Here is an 18,645-nt window from a genome sequence, read left to right as displayed (position 1 = left end):
AAATTATGTTCTATGCTGGCTTGCAAGGCTTCTGTCCTTTGAAATTCCTACCTAGCCTAAAAAACACCAGCTAAAATGAGGAGAGCCTGTCACTGAGGTGATAAAGCTGACAGACAACTTAATTATCTTGGCCAAGGAGAATTTGCTTGCTTGGACAATTGGAAGTGAGGAAGCCAGCTTGCTTTTAGTATCCCAGCAATAATTATGTCTATTTTAATAGGCAGGACACAGTACTTTCCAGTCACTGTCTCTACAAAAATAGATGATGGGAATTGTGTTAGAAATAAATGTTATGAAATGTGTTCTCTGGAACAAGTAAACGTTTCATATTGTGGAGATAAGCTCTACAGAACTGTGTGAATCACTGAAACAAAGCGGCCCCTCTGTTTGCATGGAGAGTGAATGATGACCAGGTGTGTCTCAGCTGGAAAATCAGAGCATGAGCATAGCCTACTGGCTTCTGGTAAAATTGCATTAGCAGTAATTGCTTTGGAAAGGGGCTTTGCTGTTTAAGATTTCACATGGACTGCAAAAAATTTTCCCTTCTTTAAACTTTTGCATGTTGTACTAATAGAAAATCAAAAGTAAGTGTTTGATATCCTGAGTTACTAAAGCTACTGTTAAGACTCCAAACTACATCCTGAATAAAATCAAAAAGAATTTGCTTTTTTTATTGCTTATTTCAAGAAATATCATGACCTATGTGTTTCCCTATGGCACCTGAAGTTAAAAGTCCTGCTTAGTTTTGCATCTTAATAAGTTATGAGCAATATGGACATCCACACACAGATATTCTGGGTGAGATAGAAGGAAACTGCACAAATACATATTAAATTAGTTCATTAAGGGAATTAAAACTGATGAAAGAAAATTTAGCTCTAATCTATGGCTTTAGCTGAATCTGCATTCACTGTCTGCAAGTAATCATGGAAATATCGCAGTAATAGCTCAGAAGTCAGGATTAATATTTTGGTTTTGTGGCACCCTTTTATTCATTAGGTATGATTTTTAGTCATTCCAGCTCTAGCAGCTCTTAGTTCTCTCCTAGAAAAACCCTTGCATTGCTCCTAAGAAGAGCTTTTATCTTCACAGGGAACGAGTGCAGCACCGCACCACACACTTCTTGAACGTGATGTCTGTCTCACCTTGGTACTGTACACCTCTCTAATACCTCACAGGAACTTCCTGCTTCCCTTTACACAGAGTTTGAAAAGACCTTCTGGTCTTTACTTAGCCTTGCATGTGTATGAATCTGTCTGTGTCATATGTCAGCCACACTGAAGGACAGCAGCAGAGAGGGACAGTGCAGCGCCCGCACAGAGACAGCGCAGGGCTGGGTGCCTCAGCACACCACGCCTCAGCAGCAGGCAGGTGAATGGAGTAAGGAGGCTGCTCACCTCCTGAAAGATCTGGGTGTTTGCTCAAACCTGGGTTTGGGGTGCTTCTGTGAACAGAGTCCATGAAACATGACACATTATCAATTAATAATAATTTTGATAACCTAAACCAGCAGCAAATGTATTTTCTTGGCAGAATGTTTGCTTTAACCTTGAATCATCTAAACTTATACAGCCTATAGATGTCAAGGAGCAGAGTTGCATGCCAGCCAGAGGACCTTAAAAGTTGTTATCAAATCTCTCAGAGTAGATGGGAGGCTGATAACACGCTTGTTGTCTCTGGCTTGTTTCAGTTCCCTTACTTTCAATCTCATTGCTGATCTCCAGCAGCTTCTCTGCTTGCAATTCTTATTTGACCTTTTTGTTGCAAAGTTATTGTGGAGGCTTTAAATAGTTCTTTATGAGATCTCAGTGGGTATTTCAATCTGAAATTCAGGAATAGTTCTTGTTATAATCCTAAGAATCAGCATATACAAGCTGACCCGCAGCTTAGTGTTCATTTCTGTCCCAGATGTCTATTGTCTCTCACAGTAGGTACAGGAGAGCACAGTATAAGGAAGAAAACTGTTTATTAAAACTGCTGTGAAACAGGAATTACAGGGTTAGTGTGAAAATTTGAATTCTTCAACTGAAATGTCCTTAACATTATTTTGAACTTCTTTGGTTACTGTTAATGTTACAATAATAAGAATTAATTTATTTTCCCAACAGAAGTAATATGATCTATTTTACACCCAAATTGCTTCTAAATCAGTTCAGTTGTAAAAATCTGCAGCTTAAGAATAGGTTCTAATTTTTATCCTAGAAATTATCTGCAGATTGAAAATGCATTTGTGCTATCAGAGCTTAGATGGACTAATCATATCCCCAAACTACAGAAGAAAAGTGGTTCAATTTTTTTGGTGAGTAAAAAAGAGACAGACTGTGCAATTAGAGCTCGCAACAAATAAAACCCTGAAGATTACATAGTGTTCTGATTTTTCCCTGATGTTGAGTTCCAATTTATTTTCCCAGATGAACTCAAGCAAGTACATTAGAATTACGTCCACTGATTTCCGTGGAACTTTTCTTTGAAGAACATTATTAATCATTATGAGGAAAGGAAAAGAAATAATTATAATAATACCTAATATTTGGGAAAAAATTGGAGTATATGGACCAGAATGGTTTTTTTTGGGAGGGGGGAAGGGGAGGGGGAGGGGGGATTGAAGTGATGACCATTAAAGTGAGAATTATGGGAAAATTTCTCTTTTAACAGAAAGATTCTGAAACCTTGTATTCCTGCACAGCAAGATAGATAAGCTCTGTTATAAAAACAATTATTGCTGTTGCCACTCTCCACATGGTCCCACTTTTATTTTTATTTTTAAATTGACACCTTTCCTTCTACTATTCATTCCATTTCATCACCAGCTCATGTTTTTTTGCTTCCCATTTATCAGAGAAAGAGAAAAGTTATTCTCATAACCAGGATTTAAGCTAGAGGGATTTGTATTTCTATTTTGCTCAGTGTTGCTTAGACAAAAGCTCACAGCAATAAAACACAGTTTGTATTGGAACATGTAGTAGTTTGTTGATTATTTGTGATATAGTAAATGTGTCTTCTTTAAGAGTTTTCAGTTGCAACAGCAATGAGAATATTTTTTTGACTTTAAATGCTTCACCTCTAGCACTTTCTACTGGAATTTTTCCTCTGCGTGTGAAAAATAGGCATCCTTTAATCACATTTCTAAGGCAATGATTTGCAATGACACAGTGGCACTGAATCAGGTGCACTGTCCATCAGCTGTGAAATCTTGGATGATTTCAGGCAGAATCTTGTAATAGGTTGAATTAGCCACAGCCCATTTTACTAGTTACTGCACGTTACTTCACTTTAAATAGAATTGGGCTATTTTATGGCAGCCACACCCTTTATCTCCACTTTTTAACTAGCGCAGGAAGCGTTGTATAACTAACATTTCCTTCTGTTTCCAAAGAAAATACAACTCCCATCTCCAGGCTAAGACATTCTGATAAGCATCTTGGTACTAAGGAGCATGAAATTGAAATAGACCCAGTGCACTCTGCCCTTTTACCCAAATGAGATCCAGAGCATTGTTCTGACTTTCTTATTTCCATCCCCAAACCTGAATGACAGTTTTAAACATTATCTGATAGGGTAGGCCTCATAGAGCCCTTAAAATCACTGTACTTCACATTTCATTTCAGTAGTGATTAGCAAAGGACTCAAAAAGTCTTTGTTGACCATAAATTAACATGAGCTGCCCAGGTTTTGGTACAAAAATATATGACTAGTAGCTCTGTTCAAACTGAATGGCACAAATCCCTGGGGATGTGCTTATCAAAACACGACCATGTGTTCTGCATTATTAACTAAGGGCTGTTTACTCAGATAAGTCAATATGTAGAAGAAATTCTGAAAGAACATTTTGTTCCACAAAAAGAGTTGAGCTGAAAATATATTCAAGCTTTAGCTTTCATATTGGTCAACCTTTTGTTTTCATCTTTCATACCAGCGGGGTAGTGGAAATCCCATTTTCCAGATAGCACAAGCTGGCTGAGAGCAATCATTTTCTTCATTTCATTTAATTTCTTGTGCAGAATGGGCTAAGGATATAGCCTGGAGGCACCCCAGGGTTCGATGCACTAAGATGCCAAAGCACTAAATTGAACAGGAAATTCAGAATAAAAACAAATAGCAACAAAATCTATGTGAAATGCTCAAAAAGTAATTCTAGTACCTCAGAGTACTCAGCATTATCTTTCTCCTGACTGACAATAAAATACATAAAAAATATATAGCAGCAGCAGGGCAATGGGGCCGTTTCTATAGTCAACCAGAGGACAGTTAGAAATTATTCTGATACTCATTTCTTTACGTAAGGTGCTGTTTTTCTACATATTCCCCCACGTGGCACATAATATTTGCCTCTCTTGGAGGATTTCTATAATGAGAATAAATTGGCTCTGGGCAGAGAGTGAGTGCCACCTTTCCTTTGCTTTTTTGTGCTTGTCCAAAGGGAGCATAAAATGTAAATGAATCAGAATAGAAATGTTTTGCCCACTTTGGGCTCATACAATTTGTAACCCATTTTTCACATGTGAAAAGGAATATACCAAATCAATGGCATTTAAGAAGCCACTCATGAATTTACTTTGTTTACAGATTTGCACACGATACTCTTATATGCAGCTTTGGGCAAAACAATGTCTCTTAGAAAGTTTCATCATGCATTAAAGAGATAAACTTTAAACAACTGGAAATTTATCATAATATTTTGGTGTTATTGTTAGTATTTTTTTCTTGGCAATACAAGGTTTCTGGATGGTAAGATCAGTTTTAAGGCCAAATCAAAAAGTGATCATCAAGAGGCCATAAAAATGGCTTCAGTGAAAAGAAAACATTAGCAGTGAGTTTACATTAGGTTCGCTGGGCAGCTGAGAATAGCCTGACCACTTCTAGAAATTATATAAGGAGAAACGTACTTCAAGTTTAAAAGCCTCTGTAATAGGGATGTTTAGATGTTAAGTAGCATCTGCTTATGGCAGTGCACTGAGATAATTAACACTGATATGGAAGTGAGTCTTTTAGCAAGTCTAGCAAATTATTGTCTGGGTTTGGGGTTTTCCATACTATGGAGCCTTAGCTTCCTCTTCATGGCAGTTGCTGAAAGAAACTTTGAATCAGTTGAATTTATTCATAGACTTTACTAGAATGAGCTTTTTTTTTTTTTTTTTTTACAACAGTTTTGGTAAAGAATTTAGATGCTTAGACTTTACTTTCATGAAAGTAAAGCCTAATTTTGTTTGGTTTTGAACTAAACAAACCATTTTCCTGTTCATCTGTCCTAAGACAAAGAACTACATTTTAAGTACCTGGAAAGTGTCACTAACTGCTTTGCTAAATCAAGCCTTTGACATGGAGCGAGGTTGTAGTCTCATGGCTATCCTACACTTTGTCATTCAGTGACACAATGTAATCTCAACAGAAGTATTATTCATAATTTCTTCACAAACCTTACACACAGACATCTGTAAAGTATTTGAAACTGATTGGTATGACAGACAGTATAGAAGTGCTATAATATGTACACAAATGATACTAACAGCTTTGCAAAGATTTGGTCTTGCAGTAAATCCTAGCGTGAGCTCTCCCCTGGCCCTGTACCAATGCACGTGTGCCCCTGTGTCCCCTCCTGTGCTGCAGCAGGAGCAGGGCTTGTGTGTTGTGAGCTGGGCTGCATATGCAGGAGATTGCTCTAGCAGCTCTTCTGTCAGGGCTCCACTTAACTCTTCAGTATTAAACACATAAATACTTCAGTGAGAGTACAGTGAGAACATGGAGGAAACCAGCTTCATTTCTGAATTTCCTTCCATAATACCCTTGAATTTTTCATGTAGTTTTCTCTCAAGCCTACCTCTGTTACTTTGTTACTTTTCATGAGGTAAACTTTGACTTTTTCCTGTGGAATGATGCCCTTACTTCAGAGAAAATGTAGAAGACAAACCACTAAAACACTTGTATTACTCATGCCTAAAAGAACAAACCTAAAAATAAAACGGAATAATGAGCTTCTCATCATTGCTTCTGCTTATTTTCTCTAAATAAATTAATTTGTGAAATTGTAGCTCCAAACATTGGTTTTTTATTCTATGTGGAATATATATGCCAACTAACAATGGAAATGAATATTTCTCTGATTCTCACAAGTTTTGGTTTTTTTTACTATCCAGTGACTTATTGCTCACTGCCTTTGTTACCACCATAGAAAACACATTAATCAGCCAGGAGAACCCCATCTATTTTTACCAGAACACAGAAACTATTTCAAAGACAAAAATTCTAATTCCAGGAAGAATTTTAGAAAAAAATAGCAAATAGCCAATGTATCTCAAATAAAGAGCTATTCCATGACAGAAAGCAAAGCGGGAAGATGTAACAGCAGACATTTGTCATGAGGTTATACTGGAGAGACTGGTAACCTACTTTGCTTTGAAAGGGAATTCGAGAGAACCCTCTGCTCTACAGACCTGCTGCCTGTGTTTTCACAGCACCGTACCTGCTCCCTCTTGTGGCTGCTGCTGAGGGATTTTTCCCGTCAGCATCAGACAGTGCACAATTATGAGCAGGTGAACTCTGAACAGAGATTCTACGCCTTAGTTGTACTGTGTGTGCACTCCACAGGCTTCCTTAGGGACCATTTTCCCCTTAACAGCATAGAATGACAGAATCATAGAATGGTTTGGGTTGGAGGGATCTTGAGCATCATCTAGTTCCAACATCCCTGCCATGGGCAGGGACACCTGCAACCAGATCAGGATGCTCAGAGCCCCACCCAGCCTGGCCTGGAACAGCTCCAGGGATGGGCCATCCACAGCTTCTCTGGGCATCCTGTTCCGTGCCTCTTCACCTCACAGATTTTTTTCCTGACATCTGATCTAAACAGCTTCTTTCAGATTAAAGCCCTTACCCCCAGTTGTATCACTACACGGTCTTATAAATAGTCTCTCCCTCTTTTTTAAAGAGGACTCTTTAAGTGCTGGAAAGCCGCAATTAGGTCACCTCAAAGCCTTCTCTTTTCTAAACTGAGCAAACCCAATTATCTCAGCCTTTCCTCAGCTCAGTCAAGTGCAAAGCATGTTCATTCAGGAGTAGATTTATTGAGAGCAGCCGGTTTCCTACCTATATGAACCATGTACGGAGAAGAATGAAATCCTGAACAGAAGCAAGTGTTTGCTGCTTTGAAAATAAAGTTAAACTAAACAAAGACAGCTTTTAAATGTTCTTGCACTGTTTAATTTCTTTTTCTTTTTTTCTTCTTTCTTTTCATTTTTTCTTTTGTAGAATATTGTTCACAACAAATAAGTTTCCTCTGACCACATAGCTCCTGCATGAAGTACACTGCAACCACTCTGCTTTGTTTTGCCACTTAAGTGTCAAGTAAAAGATTTCAAAACTCTTCAAAAATTTTAAAATTTAAATCTCATTAGACCCCATTGAAATTTTGAAAGAACAACCCAGTTGTTACTGAACAGGGCAATGCAGGACTATGTGTTCATCTAGAGGCCACCTTAGGAGCAGCCATGGAAAGTATTCACTGTTCAAGGGAAAAAACACATATGTAGAATTCTAAAAGCAACCAAAGATAAAAATAATAGCAGAGAAAACTTTTCCCCTGTGTTTTTGGAATTTTGGACCAAGACAGAAGTTTGAGGTTGCCTAAGAAATTCATTGAGGAAGAGACATGCCATTTACTACACATAGACTAGCATCATTTCTTTTGCTATGTTAAGCTCCGTGGTTTTTTGTTTGGTGGTTTGGTTTGGTTTGGTTTGGTTTGGTTTGAGTTGGGTCGGGTTGGTTTTCTTTTTCTATGATTTGGCCCTATAGCTTTACACAGCAGGATAAACTACTGACCTAGTAAAACTCAGTTCTGTGGTGCTGGGATGAAACCAGTAGATACTGTTTTCTAAAGCAAAACCTTTGCTTTAGAAAGTGGGAGAAGTGAGAGAAATCAAAATAAGAGGACCAGAAGAGCCTCTTACCTGTAAAAGTATCACACTGTGTCTCCTGGGAGATTGAACAGCAGTGGCAAAGAACAGACCCTGCAGCAAGTCGTTTCCAAATAACTAATTTAGCAGAAAGCTATGAGTTTACCAGCAGTGCAAATGGACTAAACCCATTGTAGTGCAGGTTTGCTGCTTACTCAAGGAGCTGCACCTATGGAGCACAATAACCTACATCCCAAGATTTTGCAAATGAAAAATTTTATTCACTCCTGAGCTGTGTCATTACCATTGGAGGTAGATTTATCCCCATGTTTTTTCTGAACAAGTGACATATTGAATACCCTTTAAAACTACTACGCCAGTTTTCCCATGAGCAAACAAATGTGTTAAAATATCAGACTTGACCAAAGAACAGTAGTTTCATTTTGTGAAAACCTTCTGTGAAACTTGAATGCATTTTGTACTACACTGGCATGCAAACAAAAGCTTTCCAAATTATTTTCCATCGCTGGAATGGTATTGAATTATCACTTTTTAAACTGACACATAAATTCCTACTTCATTATTACAATGGGAGGTGATGCTGGGACACTGTCCAAAGATTCCAGTTCAAATCCCCCTTATGCCTGGTTTCCCAGCACTTACAATGCTGGAGAATTTATCACTTCATTTTTCGCCTCACTATAAGATTACTTTTAAAAGTCATGAACTTTACTGAAATACTTCTAACTTTGACATAATAGTATGTTTCAGCAAATTAGAGTTACACTGAGTAAGTTTCAAACCAGCTCTAAGAAATATAGACATACTGATCACCACTCAAGGTGCCTTGATGGTTAAAACTCTAGGATAGTGTTGAAGAACAACAGATTTTTGTCTAAAAGTTAGAAATGTGCTTTCTATTTTGTATTCATAAATCTCTGTTCTGGAACAAGGTACAATGCAACTGCCACCGTGCCCTGTGTGTGGTGATTAAGCATTAGTTTTGTTGCTATGATTGAATTAAACAATATGATAAATCCTGTCAAAAATATTGAAGTGAACCTTAAATTACTTTGAAGTTTTCCACTGGTATATGCAAAAGTAAAAGCTTTATGTTGTTATTTAGTCTGAATTGCTCAGCTCTCTATTTATACCTCATATGTCTGAGTGTTGTATGGATGACCAAACAAAAAGTTGAATAATTAATGCCACCTTCTGGTTTTTTACTAAGTAGTGTTCTAGAGGTAGTGGGGGTTAAGAGTGGGCAATGAGAAGTTTAATGGTCTTTTAGACTCCTTTCTCTTCTTTCAATAGACCCTGCCATAAAACTAGGAACAGGCATTCAGAGCTATCCAAGGTAAACACTGGAAACTCTTTATATGTTTCAATCATTCCTACAAGAAAGAAGAAAACGCCACTCTAAATGTCATGCCAAAGAGGGACAAGGTAAAGGTTGGCTTCTCATGGGGTAAGGATACCTTCTGGGTTAAATCTTCCACTTGACTCCATCCATAGGAATCCATCTTGTTTTATGACCCCCATGGCAAATCTTGTTGAGTTGTCAGAAGGTCCAGTCCAAATCAGGTATGTTATTCTTAGTTTCATAAGTCCATTTTATAAGTCCTGTGTACCTATAAACTGAGACATAATGAAAACAGGTTTTACATTGTCAAAATAATGGAATGAAACCACTCGATTTCCAATCAAGTGAATGGTGATGGGGTAATATTCCACAGCCAGACTTGGAAAGCAAAATCTGTGTCACTCACACAAAGTAATGTAAAAATTTAATCAGCAAATTCCAATTACTTTCCAAAGCTTTATTAAAGCAATTGATATTCATGACATACTATCTTGACATATATACAATGTTGAAGGTCAAATTTCAGAGCTAGTTCTAATATTTCTTGATTTGTGTACTATGTTTCCTTATTTCTTTGGGCCTGAATCTACACGCTTTTGCCCTAACCAAATCACCAACCCCTTCAACTTCCCATGAGCATGTTGTCCTGTTTTCTGCAATCGCAACTTGAAGCAGTATCAAAAAGATCAGTGAACAATCAGCTCAGTTCACAGAATTCAATTCACAGAATGACTAGATTAGAAGAGACCTTCAAGATCATAGAATCCAACCCATGCCCTATGTGGTGGTTTGACCAGGAAGAAGTGGGAATTCTGGGATGTTGTGGTCAAACCAATGGGTGCTTGGATTTTGATATTGGCACCTGGTGTAGCCAGTGGGGTTTTGGACACACCTCCGAGAACACCCAGGGGTTAAAAGCAGAGCTTCGGGCCTGGGAGACTCTCTTGGGACTTCGAGGGACAGAGGTGGGATCGCCCTCCCTCCTCCAGCTGCTGCTGCTGGGCGGGGGAGGGGCAGCCATGTGGTAGGCCTGGGCCTGGACAGAGATGGGAGTGAGGAGGCCCTGGAGGATGGAAGGGTGGAGGAGCCCCAAGAGACATCGGACAGCCATTCCCCCCACCCCTTGGAGACAGACAGAGAGAGTGCAGCCTGTGTTTGTGGCTGTTACCTTGAATTCAGTAAACATGTGCTGGCAGCAGGCAGCCCGGCTGAGGAGATGGGGGGGGGGTGCAGCCAGGAGTCCAGCCGCTTTGAGGAGTTTTTAACCCTTTTTGGACAATGAAAACCTTACGGAACATTAACCCTTCCTAGACGAGTGATAAGAGTGGAGGAGGACGAAGGAAATGAAGGAGTGATGAAGGTCTGGACCAGAGAGAGAGAGAGAGAGTGAGAGATGTTCAAAGAATGGAGAAGATGGAGTGGCATTTTATGCTGGACTCTTTCGTGTAGCCATGGACAGAGCCATGTTTCCGTGTGATACAGAGACTGAGTCCAGGGGGAGAAATGTCCCAGCGCCAAAGAAGATTCAGTGTGGGTACCCCTCGGCCCCAGGGGGTATATAAAATATGGGGGGGACAGATGTCCCAAAGGTGGGAAGGTGAGATACTGTGCTTTTCTGGAACTGGACAAAGCATCCTTAAAAAGACAACCCTGGAAGCAGCCCTGATCCCTGTTCGGTGGTGAGAGCACCGGAACAAGGATGGAAAAAGCCACCACGACACATGGAAGGACTCCCTCTCCTCTTGAGGAACTGAAACTTGAGCATTCTAAAGGGTGGTGTTGGACCTAGAACTGGTGATTTTGGAGGATGTATTGTATTGGGAATTTAGGGGGGAGGAGGGAGAGAGTGTTTTTTTTTGTGAGGTTTTCATTTTCCTCGTGTTTTTTTTTTTTTCTTTTGTGTGTAGTTTAGTAATTGTTTGTGTGTAGTTTAGTTAATAAACTTTTCTTTATGTTTAAGCTGGAGCCTGCTTTGCTTATTCCTGGTCACATCTCACAGCAGACACCGGGAGAAGGTGTACTCATGGGGGCTCTGGCTTTGCCAGGCCAAAACCATAACACCCTAACACCTCAGCTAAACCATGACATCGAGTGCCATATCCAGTTTTTTTTTAACACATCCAGGAATGGTGACTCGCCACTTCTCCAGGCAGACCATTCCAGTACTTTATCACTCTTTCCGTGAAAAACTTTTTCCTAATATCAAACCCTTGGTGCAGCTTGAGACTGTGTCCTCTGGTTATGTCACCTGCTGCTTGGAGAAAGAAACCAACCCACATCTGGCTACAATCAACTTTCAGGAAGGTATAGAGAGTGATAAGGTCACCTCTGAGTCTCCTTTTCTCCAGGCTGAACACCCCCAGCTCCCTCAGTTGTTCCTGACAGGGTTTGTGTTCTCAGCCCCTCACCAGCCTCATTGCCTCCTCTGGATGTGCTCAAACATCTCAAACTCCTTCCCAAACTGAGGGGCCCAGAACTGGACACAGCGCTCAATGTGCAGCCTCTGTTGGGTAAGTCAAAATGCCTTCTAAAAGGTAGGCTGGGCAGGAGGTGACAGGTGGAAACCATGAGGAAATTAAGGGCTGAGGCACAGAAATACAACTGCTAAGGAACTGGCATTACAAATGCAGAAAAGCAGCCCTGGATCCATTTCCAGTGGAACCGGTTTACTGCAGCTAACTCTTGCCAAACAGCATTAGGTTGTCATTACTCCAAAATGGGCCAGGAGTAGCCCTGAGACCGCCTCAGTGACAGTGAAGTTTCAGCTGAAATATTGAGGAGCAGCCCAGTCCCAGTCAGTGCTTTTGTGACTGCAATAACCAACATGCGCCTTGCGAATCAGTGAAGGCAGCCTTGTCTGATGAGCAGGATAGAGGATCATGGAATATCATAGGTTGAAAAAGACCTCCAAGATTATCACGTGTTACTGTTTACCCAGCACTGCCAAATTCACCACTAAACCATGTCCCTAAGTGCCACATCTACCTGTCTTTAAATACCTCCAGGAATGGTGACTCGCCTGCTTCCCTGGGCAGACTGATCCAATGCATAAAACTTGTAGCAATCTGAGAACTCAGTAACCCGGGGCTGTTTCATGAACTGTGTGAACATGGAAGTAGCAAGACTCTAGTGTTTGGACAAAGAAACATAAGGATCAGACGTTTTTCAAGACAAGGTCATGGGCTTGGGTCTGGACCAAATATACAATATAGTCATGACCCACAGGCTTCCCAAGAGTGCAAACAGAAAAAGGAAATTATCCTACTTTACTTTATTGAATAGAAGAAGGCAACACATTGCACTGGACTCACGAGACCTGAAAACATATTAGAAGGATTATTTTTTTTCCCATTAGAAGCATGAACAGCTGTCTCAGATTGTTAACATCACTTACTGCTAATTAGGTTAAGATGAAAAATGGTTTTATACCACCTTTAGCCTGAAATAGCATAGGAACGTGTTTGCCGAGTCCTCAGCAATCACTTAGAAATAGAAACAGTGATGTCACATTAATCAAGCCTTAGGTATGTTGTTTTCTGGCCAAACCAACAAAAGCTCTGTGTTTATCTGACAGATTAGCACACATTCTCATATCAAAAAACATATCAAATCCAAGAGAACTGAGCTGAATCTAATTTGTGTTCACCAAGCAATAATGTTGTCAGGGAAAGTACCCAAAACTTGACCAAATACCATTATTAATCCAGGATGCAAGTTTTTTCCAGGTGAAAATGAAGAAATTCAGAAGGAAAATGTAAGGTTCTCTTTTGTTTAACTGCTTGCAGCTAATGAAGACTGAAAAAAATCTCTCTCAAAGCTTGTAAATACATATTAACTTTATTAGCCATAATTAGTGGCCATGAATCTTTTTTCTGTGGTGAAAGCCCAGGTGATTTTCAATACTTTAGTCTTTTAAATTGTTGAAGGCAAAATTTCCAGTGCTGCTTTCTACAAGATTTATGTGATGCAGATTCTATAGCAAGTGCTGTGTCTTAAGGTGCGCTATGTCCCAAGATATACTGATGCAATCTCAATAGATACACTTCAAAAATTGCAATTGCATTGCAGAAACTCTGTAAAGAATTGAGCTACATACCAGAGTACTGTAATATTCAATTTCAATTAGAATGTATTACAGTCAGGTAAATTTTACATAAACTTGTAGTTTAAAAAGGCAAAGTTATCAGCGTGGTTTTTAAAAATTATATGTTTTCAGTATAATTTAGAAAAGTTTGGTCAGATAACACAAATTCAATCTTAAAAGTAAAAATAGGATCAAAACATTCTACTTGGTTTGAAATATTTCCTATAGTTTTAATAAAATTCAGATCTATGACATTATAACACCTAGGACTTGCCATAACAGCCCTTCTACTTAATATCTGTAGCCACGATGCTCTGTGAAAATTGAACACATGACTGGGTTTTGGAATGCAGTGAGAAATGTGTTGCATGTACAAAACTCCTGTTAACAGAAACTAGGCAGTCACTCCTCAGAAAGGCAAGTAAATGGTGTTGTGATCAGATTTGTGCTGAATTCTGTCTCACAGTCAAGCACCAATAAATCTGTGGTGGTTGTAAGGATTAATGGTGCTGGAAGGCTTCACTCAAGAGTATTACTCATAACACATCTTGTATTTGAGACTATTTACTATAGAAAAGTACAGTTCAGTGGTTTAAATGATCTCTACGCATACAGCATTGAGTCTATGTCTCTTGGGTATGAAAAAGTGTGCTGGGTCCCTTCTCTGCCAGTTCAGAGATTATGTGAGCTGCTCCCAACACAAACCTTAAGATTTCATTTGTTTAAAGCAAGGTGTAACAACTAGCACACAGCTCTACAGATCCCTGTTTCAGTCCATGGGATGCCAATGAAAAAGCTGGTTGCCAGTTTTCCTGTCACTGTCTTTCACTCAACATTGACAGATCAGTTTGAGACTGGTCTGAATATCATGGAAGCATGGAATGGTTTGAGTTGACAAGGACCTTAAAGATCCTTTTAGTTCCAAGCCCCTTGTCATGGGCAGGGACACATTCTACTAGACCAGGATGCTCAGAGCTCCATCCAAACTAGCCTTGAAAAGGCCAAGAGATATTCTAGGGCATCTTCATCTCTCAGTTAATCAGTAATAAAATATTTATCATATTTAAACTATTGAATTGCTTCACTTTTACCCTACTTTATAGCCTTTAAAATATTTAATCTTCTTAAAATTCTCTTGTTATCAGTGGTTTGTTTCTCCTTATCTCCCAACTTGAACAATTCTAGATAGCAAACAGAGATTTGCTACTGTGCTATGTTTTTTTCCTAAAACTTAGGTACAGAACCTGTTTTTCTCATTCTGTCATTATATTTTTTTTTATGAATGAAAGAGATAACAAATTTGCACAAAAATAAATGCAGCAAAGACATTCCAGGAAAATTATTTGCCTCCCTGCAAGACTAAGTTACGTTAGATCAGCAAAATGCAATGCTTATCTCTCTAGAGCTTTGGGTCTGACATTTTTTCCATGCTTATATCTCTAACACATTTTCATCTCACACCTGCCCCTGGCATCAGATTACTTCCTTCTCCAGAGACCACTGAGTGATATCTTCCATGTTCCTATTATGTGATCAGGTGTCAGCTTGCTCGTAACAGCCAGAAAAAACAGTGCTGTTGTTACTATATGAACAATAATTTTTACTTATGAGCACTGTCTTGTGTGAGGAAGACACGTTCCTACACTTCTAACAAAGCCAGTCACTATCAAAGAGAATAAAAAGTAACAATAACAAGAACTGGAGTTATTTCATAGAGCTTTACAGATACATTTAAATTCTCCTTTTTGCACTTTAAATTCTCTTTTTTGAATTTTAAATTCTCCTTCTCCTTAACTTCTACTTCTGCAGGTCAGTCCCACATCTGCTGAATCCAGTCCAAAGTAATATACCACTCTTATTTAAACATTTTTTTTCTATTTCCTTTCCCTTCCCTCAAGAGGCAACTCTCCCTCATTTTACACCAGAAGTCCTTTTGAGTGCCAGCCACAGGTTCACTGATTTGGCTGAAAAATTGATTGTCTTCCATGTCTGCATCATATTTGCTTATAGGACCATAGATGCAAAATAAGATTTTAATTTAGCCAATATTCCAAGCTGAAATAAAGGAGGACTTTAAAGTGGAATAACTGCAGTCAGTGGAAGACACTCCAGGCTGTACCTCTTCAGTATATTATTAGATTGCAGATACAGTAGGACACAGTGAAAAGTTTTATTTTAAAGAAGAGTTGGGAAAAAAAAATATTTACTTATATCTGGAGGTTGGTTTTCTGTTGATGATATACACTTCCTCTCTGTTTGGTAGAAGCAGGCTATCTGAACAATGCTCAGAAATGGAATGAGAGACTTTTCCTACTCTCACAAAGAAATTTTCTCAGTATAACCTGCTCTCACTCCTTCATTTATCGCTAGTTTTCTATTTCATCAAGTCTATTGATGAAGTCTGTTGGACTGTCTTCTTAGTCCATGGGTAGAAGTCAGCTTCACAAAGAGTCATAGCCATAGACAGTATTCTTCCTCTGCAGAAAGTTAATGACCCTGCCCTACAGGCAGATGGCATCAGACTTGTCACTCATCCACATCTGGCAAAGCCAGCTGCAAAAGGTCACTTGAGTTCACCTGGCCAACTTTGCCAGAAGTGTGTTAAAGACAAAAGTTCCTGCCTGCTGGCAGAGGAATGAGGGCAGTAAGCTTCAGGTGGTAGACAGTGACAGGGAACCAGAACTCCTAAAGTCTCCCACTGGCAAGGCATGTAAAACTAGTGCATGTAAAACTTCTGCATGTGGCTCTGTGCAACCCTGAGCTACGTAAGTGAAGTTACTTGGCTCTCAGCACATCTCCAGTTTAATCTGCAATCCTTTTAGTTTTATTGTAAAGTAAATAAACTGCTTGTGGCTTCTGTAACTGTAGCACTGAATAGCAGTGATAACAGCCAGATTAGTTGCAAGAATTATTCATATCATAGTGAAAGGATATCAGTGGGCAAATTAAAAAAAATGCCAAAGTTTGTTTTGGATGAAGCTTTTATAAGAACAGACTTTGTTCTGAGATTTCTGGTGTTTTCAGTTTCCACTTGACCTATTTTTCTTAGCTTGCTCTCTGAAAATAAATTACTGAGATTGAGACCTACTAACAGAATAAGAGTCTAAATAATATAGCTTTACTCTTCAGCAGCTGCTTCCATATGATAGCACTTATAACTGATACGATGGTCTTTGAATACATCTGTTCCATAATGTATCTAGAAATTGTTACCATGACTATAGTAATTTAACATATGCTTTATTTTTAAATATTCCTTCAGATGAAATCGGAGAGGGGTTATATCTGTAACACAGAGTGTTTTCAAGTGTTGGGCCTACATTGCATAAGGTTCATAGAAAAGCTATTATTTGCTTCTCCAAGCCTGTATATGCAGAAAACAAAGATACTTCCTTTACTCAACCAGGCCCTGGATAATTAAATAGGCTACTTTGACTAATTTAATTAGTTACTATAAAACATGCACATTATAACCTGCCTGCCACCTGTCCTCTGTCCATGTTGCAGAGTGTTCAGTGAAATTATGAATTCTTTTTCTGTAAACTTTGCTGCAGGTTTTCATATATATGAACACTTACTTTCTTTTTTATATCAGTTCTCCAACTCATCTGCTAAGCAGCCATGGGGTTTTTTTCTGGACAGTGATTTAAATTAACTGTAAGACAAGGACACGTTTTCTTGACCCAAATACATAACAATGCTGTTGCCAAACAAGCCAATATACTAAAAATAAATGATAGGCTTGGTTGGGATGCGCTTCCATGGCCTGTATTAAGCAGAGTAGGTTTATGTAGCAGTCTTTTCTGACTGAAAGCAAAATACAGGTCCACATGTCCTTAGAATGAAAAGAGTGAAGATCTATCACCAATACAAGATTTTGCAATTGTCTTCACTCTCTAACCTTGCCCCAGCAATCAGCCCAATGGAAGGTGATCAAAGCAGCTCTGATAAAATCAGCTTAAAGCTGTACTTGCTTATGACAGATGAGGAACAGAAAAAAAAGTAATTTGCCTGATGTTAGATTTTTGTATTTCCCTTTGTATCAAACCAAAACCAGGGCCCCAACTCAACAGAGTACCCTTCAAGAAGAGTCTTAGAGCCTCTAAACATTAACATTCTTTCTTTCTCTCCTCCCACACCCTTGGCTTCCTCTGCAGCCAGCAGGGTTTGAATGACCTGGAAGACCACGGACATTTTCTGCTTGAGTGGGCCCCAAGTTTTGAAATATATTTATGCAGGAGTATCAATCATGTAATTCAATAGAGGTCAAATTGCAAGTTTTTGAATTTTTTTATTTTTGCATTTCCATATAATTGAAAGAATATGTTTGCTAAGCTTACTAAATCACTCATTCTAACATACAGTACTATGTTACAGTATTAAGGCCATCTGTATTTGTATGTATTCCATACCAAGGAATGTTAAGTTCACGGCGTTAAACTCTAATGTATATGCCAGAGTTTAGATCCTATGAATAATCCAGAATGTCTAGGCAGCATGTTTCTCCTGAATTATCTCACCACTCTCACCACAGCATCCTTCAAACAATACTATATTGTGTTGTACAATATAGTATATTGTTCTACATTTTTATATGAAAATATATTACTTAAAACATTTTATTGCTTTCCTTCTTTCCAAGTTACACTTACTTAATAGTTCATGATACACTAACCACGACCTATCTATTGGCTAGGGCAAATGTTTACAAAACTGGATTGTTAAAATAACCCTGTTATGTAGACAGTGCCTTATTTGCAAAGCCCTAAAATCCTAGAGCTGCCACATCAATAATTTTTTCTATCTTACTGTAATAGGCAGTGAACCTCAAGGTATGTGTTAGACATGAGTGTTGCAATGAATCACCATAGGAGGCCTCATGCTACATGCCATTACATCCAACATCTGTAATTTTTTTCAGCATTTAAAATCCATGGGTATGTTACCTGGAGTTTCCTTCAAAAAGTTTTTAGAACTACTTTAACCTAAGACTTTATCTGTAACTCTACCTTGGGAAAGAAGTTCTGTGGCAGATCTTATATCAAAGCTGGCAAATTTAAGGATTGCCTTTAAAGAAATTAAAGTAGTGCCTTCCCATGGGGAGAAATTCAAATGCAAACACAGCTTTGGAGCCTTTTGAAGAAGCTGAGGGATGATATTAAACCCCACCTTTTATGTCAATCCCCCATCTAATTCACATGGGTGGAGATCTATTTTGTACGACTACTTTAGTGAATTTTTATTTCAGCCTTTTAAGGGATATATGTGCACCCCACAGGCATTGCTTTATGGCAGGTTCCCAAATC

Source organism: Melospiza georgiana, chromosome 1 (genome assembly GCF_028018845.1).
Source record: "Melospiza georgiana isolate bMelGeo1 chromosome 1, bMelGeo1.pri, whole genome shotgun sequence".
Classification (NCBI taxonomy): domain Eukaryota; kingdom Metazoa; phylum Chordata; class Aves; order Passeriformes; family Passerellidae; genus Melospiza; species Melospiza georgiana.
The sequence above is the reverse complement of the archived record's forward strand: the minus strand, read 5'-3'. Positions refer to the sequence as shown.